Raw genomic sequence first — 8,736 nt, 5'->3', positions numbered from 1 at the left:
CTGCAAAAGGTAGATATTCAGGATTTTTACAGGTGGCCACATTAATGTGACTGGAAAATGTATTTCATAAACTGATCACCTTGACTATCTTATGGAACTCTCGGGCCACTGAGTTTCTAGTGTGGGTTGTGGAGGTTGTTCCTGGGTCGATTTCTTTCGAATATGTGCTATCAATATCTATTCTACTTTCCCGGGTGCCATGATCCTTCCATAATATGCCGGAAACTTCGTTCTTTTTAATGGCATACAGCATACCAAGTTCCTTTTCTCATCTCCCTATTTTCGTTGGAAGGTTTCCTTCTAGCAGTATATGTCCCAACCAAGATCGTGAGGTAACGGGTGAATTGTGGCGCCCTGAAAATATTCTAAGTTCGAAGTTGGCGTGGCCGCACAGGTTACTCGGTGGGCATGGGCCGCTCGACAGACCGGCCACGTGGTGCCGGACATTGGCTGAAGCAAGAAGGGTCAAGCTTCAGCCACGTGGCTGGGAATTCCATGGTGACGCTGTGTCGATGAGGGAGACACGCCAGGAGTGCCAAAGATGGCGGACTTTGTGAAACCTTAATGGCAGACATTTCACAGTTCGTATAGAAAATAACAGTAGCCAGATGAATCATGATACCTCAAAAAGAAATATGTACATTACCATTATTTGCACTAAGGTTCTGATGGCATAATCAGATTTTCTACATCTGTATTAGTTTAAAGTTTAGTATCTGACTATAAATTATAGAAGTAACATCCAGCAACGAATTTCAAAAAACCTAACCGTTTCATCCGATTCCTTCGATCTACATGTCTTTAGAGAGCTATTAGTGTAAACCTAAATTGGTATAAATTACAGGCATGTAACTTGAATAGTACATGCGTTATTGGAGGTCAAAGTGGCCAAGTACTCCACAGTTACAAGAAAAAACGGTAGTAGCTTGCTTATAAATATATTTATTCGTCTATGTCTTTGTTTATATCCGATATATACTATTCATGAAGAAATTGCTTAAATATTTACTATGTTTTAGAAATCACAGAGACATTAGGCTATTGGCCTGCCTTTTGTTCTATTCCTTTGATATATGTTTATTTAATTTGTTTAGGCATTTAATAATGTGTGTTAGAGCGTGTTTATGGTCCAGCCATAGGAATATTTATTTAATTTCAAGTTATTTAAATGTAAATCCAGTATTTTGTATGTGTTTAAACATGTTTTTGAGTGTACGTTGGCTTGGAGACATGGAGGGAGCGCTCTAGCCAATCACAGCACTCGCTACTGAGAGAGACGTACGGAGATTGGGGAGGGGCATAGTTTGTAGAGAGGAAAGGGTAATTTGGAACAGTGTGGCGCAATGGACAGTACAGCATAGGACACGGGGAGTGCTGGACGTGATGGCGCGACGGACCCACAGTCGCGGGAGAGGGACTTGGAGAGTGTGGAGTGGTTTGCGTGTGGTATTTCGTAATGCTGACGTGCACTTGTGAGATTTCCGTGGCTTCTACAGGGAAGACGTAGTGTGCGTTTAGAAGTGAAATCTCGCTAGCTACGTTGTTGTTCATAAATAATTACGTGCAGTAGGAATCTTTTGTTTCCCTGTTATTCAACTTATATTTCTTTAATTGCTGGACCATCGACACCAATAACTGTTTTGCAGAAATATACCACATTCTCAAAAGTACTTCTACTGTTGTACTCATCATTAAAAGTTGTTAAGACAGTACCTGCAGATTTTATTTAGTTGCAATCTTTCATTTATAAATTTCTACGTTACATTCGCAATTGCAGAGTGATAGGAACCTTTGACCATTCGATCCAAATGGCTCAAATGACTCTGAGCACTATGGTACTTAACATCTGAGGTCATCAGTCCCCTAGAACTTAGAACTACTTAAACCTAACTAACCTAAGGACATCACACACATCCATGCCCGAGGCAGGATTCGAACCTGCGACCGCAGGGGTCGCGCGGTTCCAGACTGTAGTGCCTAGAACCGCTCGGCCACCCCGGCCGGCATTCGATCCATGTGGATATTAATATTGTATACTATAGACACAGCAGTATTTGGCTTGTAATGTGGCAACTACGTACCCCAGCCCCTAGACAACGAATCCAGCCAAAACTTTTAATATTTCAACTCTGAGTCGGAGGGTACGTAGTTGAGGGCCACCACACATCATCATTACATTTTTTATTGAAAGCCCGCAAGATGTTTACCGCTCTACTGCCTTTCCTTCCTCTTCTTTCTTAGAAGTATTTTTCATGTAACCTCTTTCTCTTTCACTGTCCGTGCTTCGCTGCCATATAATTCAACACCACACAAAGCACTTGACAAATCTCTTTCGTAATTCTACCGGAATTCCTTTCATTGGCAATAAGCCTTTCATCTTTCCAAGAGCTCTGTTACCCATAGATATTTTACTCCTTATTTCCTTCGTACAGCGTCCATATTCTGTCAAACAAATTTTAGTTGGTCCAAAGTTTTTCTTGCTTATGACGTTTTAACGGAACCTTCATGTTTTCTGATTCTCATCACGTTGGTCTTCCCTCGATTCATCCCCGTTCCATACTTCCTCTCTCTTGATCGTATCCTTTAACACATTTATTGCCACGCCGCCTCTTCCTGTCAGGTTCTGTCGGCGATAAAAAACTTTACCAGTAGTGCACGGTCTTTCTTGTCAATAGCTATTGATTTTCGTACAGAAAAACTTCAACCTTCCTACCCCTTTACACCAACAGTCACTTCACAATGGAAATCAAGTGACAAACATCATACTAACCTCTAAACAGGAAACATTTCGCATTCTGATTGCTTCAGTTTCATATAATCACCTGGCCGTAGTATGTGGAACTATTATTTTTCCCGCACATTCTATGAGCTCACACGTTAATGAAGTGATATTTCAGCGACCTGCGATGTATGCAACCCGCATTGCAGCACTCTGAAACCTCCAGTTCAGTTATAACCACTCGGTTTTGTCGCCTAACGGGATAAGAATTTGAAATACCCTAGTGTTGAGCACCAGGAAGGACCTGTTTTTGGAAATAAGTTGATATGGAGAACTCGGAATAGAGGTCTCTCTTGGCCTGCCAGCCTTCATGCGTGTTACCTGCACGGATTGAACTCAGTGTACAGATGTTGTGGCTGTCTCGTTTTAAACAGCTAAGGCTGATGCGTCACCACACTCGCGTAGTTCGGTATGTATACATTCTTAGGCACATGCTGGAGTGGTTGTCTGGAGCTAATTAGTGGATAGGCTAATAATTTCTTCTTATGAATACCCTGGATTTAAGATTAAACTACACATAGTTTGTGGCCAGAATCAAAACTTATGTAACAACAGTGTGAGATCATAAACAACCATGAATGTTTCAATGGATAGATGGGTGGCATCGTCGAGTTAGTGATTGTTTGCCAGAAGCAAATAGGTAAATAAAAATTAGATTTCCCTGAAAATCCATCAACTACTCCAGCCTGCTGCAAGAAAAATGCAAACAAATACCTCCTTTACCATTGCATTACCAACTTACTGAAAATATTGTAATCTACGCAGCTACCTTTTATTTTAAAATTTTGAGGGAAATTGTTTTTAATGAATTTTTCTATCAAAATGGTTAACTATTTTAAATTTTTCAACTATATATGACGGTAGTATTTGTTCCCGAAAGAACAGTTACCGTCGATGACCATGCAGCTTTGCTAGAAATGAAATGATAATTAAATAGACACCCTAGCTGCAAGCAGGCGTTGATACACTTCATTAGGGACATGTTGAAAATGTGTGCCCCGACCGGGACTCGAACCCGGGGTCTCCTGCTTACATGGCAGACGCTCTATCCATCTGAGCCACCGCGGGCACAGAGGATAGCGTGTCTGCAGGGACTTATCCCTTGCACGCTTCCCGTGAGATCCACATTCCCAACATGTCCACAACACTACATTCGTAGTGCGCCTAATAGATGTTTGCCCATCATACTCATTACTCGTGGCAGATTAATCTACCAAGTCCCGTACGAATTCGGGCATAGCGTGTGCGTTCGCACACAAGAAGGTCAAAGGCCGGGAACCCATATTTTTAACTACACTCCTGGAAATGGAAAAAAGAACACATTGACACCGGTGTGTCAGACCCACCATACTTGCTCCGGACACTGCGAGAGGGCTGTACAAGCAATGATCACACGCACGGCACAGCGGACACACCAGGAACCACGGTGTTGGCCGTCGAATGGCGCTAGCTGCGCAGCATTTGTGCACCGCCGCCGTCAGTGTCAGCCAGTTTGCCGTGGCATACGGAGCTCCATCGCAGTCTATAACACTGGTAGCATGCCGCGACAGCGTGGACGTGAACCGTATGTGCAGTTGACGGACTTTGAGCGAGGGCGTATAGTGGGCATGCGGGAGGCCGGGTGGACGTACCGCCGAATTGCTCAACACGTGGGGCGTGAGGTCTCCACAGTACATCGATGTTGTCGCCAGTGGTCGGCGGAAGGTGCACGTACCCGTCGACCTGGGACCGGACCGCAGCGACGCACGGATGCACGCCAAGACCGTAGGATCCTACGCAGTGCCGTAGGGGACCGCACCGCCACTTCCCAGCAAATTAGGGACACTGTTGCTCCTGGGGTATCGGCGAGGACCATTCGCAACCGTCTCCATGAAGCTGGGCTACGGTCCCGCACACCGTTAGGCCGTCTTCCGCTCACGCCCCAACATCGTGCAGCCCGCCTCCAGTGGTGTCGAGACAGGCGTGAATGGAGGGACGAATGGAGACGTGTCGTCTTCAGCGATGAGAGTCGCTTCTGCCTTGGTGCCAATGATGGTCGTATGCGTGTTTGGCGCCGTGCAGGTGAGCGCCACAATCAGGACTGCATACGACCGAGGCACACAGGGCCAACACCCGGCATCATGGTGTGCGGAGCGATCTCCTACACTGGCCGTACACCACTGGTGATCGTCGAGGGGACACTGAATAGTGCACGGTACATCCAAACCGTCATCGAACCCATCGTTCTACCATTCCTAGACCGGCAAGGGAACTTGCTGTTCCAACAGGACAATGCACGTCCGCATGTATCCCGTGCCACCCAACGTGCTCTAGAAGGTGTAAGTCAACTACCCTGGCCAGCAAGATCTCCGGATCTGTCCCCCATTGAGCATGTTTGGGACTGGATGAAGCGTCGTCTCACGCGGTCTGCACGTCCAGCACGAACGCTGGTCCAACAGAGGCGCCAGGTGGAAATGGCATGGCAAGCCGTTCCACAGGACTACATCCAGCATCTCTACGATCGTCTCCATGGGAGAATAGCAGCCTGCATTGCTGCGAAAGGTGGATATACACTGTACTAGTGCCGACATTGTGCATGCTCTGTTGCCTGTGTCTATGTGCCTGTGGTTCTGTCAGTGTGATCATGTGATGTATCTGACCCCAGGAATGTGTCAATAAAGTTTCCCCTTCCTGGGACAATGAATTCACGGTGTTCTTATTTCAATTTCCAGGAGTGTATATATGACGGTAGTATCTGTTCCTGAAAGAACAGTTACCGTCGATGACCATGCAGCTTTGCTAGAAATGAAATGATAATTAAATAGACACCCTAGCTGCAAGCAGGCGTTGATACACTTCATTAGGGACATGTTGAAAATGTGTGCCCCGACCGGGACTCGAACCTGGGGTCTCCTGCTTACATGGCAGACGCTCTATCCATCTGAGCCACCGCGGGCACAGAGGATAGCGTGTCTGCAGGGACTTATCCCTTGCACGCTTCCCGTGAGATCCACATTCCCAACATGTCCACAACACTACATTCGTTGTGCGCCTAATAGATGTTTGCCCATCATACTCATTACTCGTGGCAGATTAATCTACCAAGTCCCGTACGAATTCGGGCATAGCGTGTGCGTTCGCACACAAGAAGATCAAAGGCCGGGAACCCATTTTTTTAACTATATATGACGGTAGTATCTGTTCCCGAAAGAACAGTTACCGTCGATGACCACGCAGCTTTGCTAGAAATGAAATGATAATTAAATAGACACCCTAGCTGCAAGCAGGCGTTGATACACTTCATTAGGGACATGTTGAAAATGTGTGCCCCGCCCGGGACTCGAACCCGTGATCTCCTGCTTACATGGCAGACGCTCTATCCATCTGAGCCACCGCGGGCACAGAGGATAGCGTGTCAGCAGGGACTTATCCCTTGCACGCTTCCCGTGAGATACACATTCCCAACATGTCCACAACACTACATTCGTAGTGCGCCTAATAGATGTTTGCCCATCATACTCATTACTCGTGGCAGATTAATCTACCAAGTCCCCTACGAATTCGGGCATAGCGTGTGCGTTCGCACACAAGAAGGTCAAAGGCCGGGAACCCCTATTTTTAACTATATATGACGGTAGTATCTGTTCCCGAAAGAACAGTTACCGTCGATGACCATGCAGCTTTGCTAGAAATGAAATGATAATTAAATAGACACCCTAGCTGCAAGCAGGCGTTGAACACTTCATTAGGGACATGTTGAAAATGTGTGCCCCGACCGGGACTCGAACCCGTGATCTCCTGCTTACATGGCAGACGCTCTATCCATCTGAGCCACCGCGGGCACAGAGGATAGCGTGTCAGCAGGGACTTATCCCTTGCACGCTTCCCGTGAGATACACATTCCCAACATGTCCACAACACTACATTCGTTGTGCGCCTAATAGATGTTTGCCCATCATACTCATTACTCGTGGCAGATTAATCTACCAAGTCCCCTACGAATTCGGGCATAGCGTGTGCGTTCGCACACAAGAAGGTCAAAGGCCGGGAACCCATTTTTTTAACTATATATGACGGTAGTATCTGTTCCCGAAAGAACAGTTACCGTCGATGACCATGCAGCTTTGCTAGAAATGAAATGATAATTAAATAGACACCCTAGCTGCAAGCAGGCGTTGAACACTTCATTAGGGACATGTTGAAAATGTGTGCCCCGACCGGGACTCGAACCCGGGATCTCCTGCTTAGGAGATCCCGGGTTCGAGTCCCGGTCGGGGCACACATTTTCAACATGTCCCTAATGAAGTGTATCAACGCCTGCTTGCAGCTAGGGTGTCTATTTAATTATCATTTCATTTCTAGCAAAGCTGCATGGTCATCGACGGTAACTGTTCTTTCGGGAACAGATACTACCGTCATATATAGTTAAAAAAATGGGTTCCCGGCCTTTGACCTTCTTGTGTGCGAACGCACACGCTATGCCCGAATTCGTACGGGACTTGGTAGATTAATCTGCCACGAGTAATGAGTATGATGGGCAAACATCTATTAGGCGCACAACGAATGTAGTGTTGTGGACATGTTGGGAATGTGTATCTCACGGGAAGCGTGCAAGGGATAAGTCCCTGCTGACACGCTATCCTCTGTGCCCGCGGTGGCTCAGATGGATAGAGCGTCTGCCATGTAAGCAGGAGATCCCGGGTTCGAGTCCCCGGTCGGGGCACACATTTTCAACATGTCCCTAATGAAGTGTATCAACGCCTGCTTGCAGCTAGGGTGTCTATTTAATTACCATTTCATTTCTAGCAAAGCTGCATGGTCATCGACGGTAACTGTTCTTTCGGGAACAGATACTACCGTCATATATAGTTAAAAATAGGGGTTCCCGGCCTTTGACCTTCTTGTGTGCGAACGCACACGCTATGCCCGAATTCGTAGGGGACTTGGTAGATTAATCTGCCACGAGTAATGAGTATGATGGGCAAACATCTATTAGGCGCACTACGAATGTAGTGTTGTGGACATGTTGGGAATGTGTATCTCACGGGAAGCGTGCAAGGGATAAGTCCCTGCTGACACGCTATCCTCTGTGCCCGCGGTGGCTCAGATGGATAGAGCGTCTGCCATGTAAGCAGGAGATCACGGGTTCGAGTCCCGGGCGGGGCACACATTTTCAACATGTCCCTAATGAAGTGTATCAACGCCTGCTTGCAGCTAGGGTGTCTATTTAATTATCATTTCATTTCTAGCAAAGCTGCATGGTCATCGACGGTAACTGTTCTTTCGGGAACAGATACTACCGTCATATATAGTTAAAAAAATGGGTTCCCGGCCTTTGACCTTCTTGTGTGCGAACGCACACGCTATGCCCGAATTCGTACGGGACTTGGTAGATTAATCTGCCACGAGTAATGAGTATGATGGGCAAACATCTATTAGGCGCACAACGAATGTAGTGTTGTGGACATGTTGGGAATGTGTATCTCACGGGAAGCGTGCAAGGGATAAGTCCCTGCTGACACGCTATCCTCTGTGCCCGCGGTGGCTCAGATGGATAGAGCGTCTGCCATGTAAGCAGGAGATCCCGGGTTCGAGTCCCCGGTCGGGGCACACATTTTCAACATGTCCCTAATGAAGTGTATCAACGCCTGCTTGCAGCTAGGGTGTCTATTTAATTACCATTTCATTTCTAGCAAAGCTGCATGGTCATCGACGGTAACTGTTCTTTCGGGAACAGATACTACCGTCATATATAGTTAAAAATAGGGGTTCCCGGCCTTTGACCTTCTTGTGTGCGAACGCACACGCTATGCCCGAATTCGTACGGGACTTGGTAGATTAATCTGCCACGAGTAATGAGTATGATGGGCAAACATCTATTAGGCGCACTACGAATGTAGTGTTGTGGACATGTTGGGAATGTGGATCTCACGGGAAGCGTGCAAGGGATAAGTCCCTGCAGACACGCTATCCTCTGT

The 8,736-nt window shown here is 46.7% G+C and overlaps 1 non-coding gene across 1 annotated transcript; it reads right to left on the bottom strand.

The window, feature by feature from the left end:
* Positions 1–3,773: 3,773 nt before the first annotated feature.
* On the bottom strand, positions 3,774–3,848 carry Trnat-ugu (transfer RNA threonine (anticodon UGU)). The gene has a single exon. It is a non-coding gene; the product is annotated as a tRNA-Thr (tRNA).
* Positions 3,849–8,736: the final 4,888 nt, after the last annotated feature.

Source organism: Schistocerca nitens, chromosome 1 (genome assembly GCF_023898315.1).
Source record: "Schistocerca nitens isolate TAMUIC-IGC-003100 chromosome 1, iqSchNite1.1, whole genome shotgun sequence".
Classification (NCBI taxonomy): domain Eukaryota; kingdom Metazoa; phylum Arthropoda; class Insecta; order Orthoptera; family Acrididae; genus Schistocerca; species Schistocerca nitens.
This window is presented reverse-complemented; position numbering and strand designations above follow the sequence as displayed.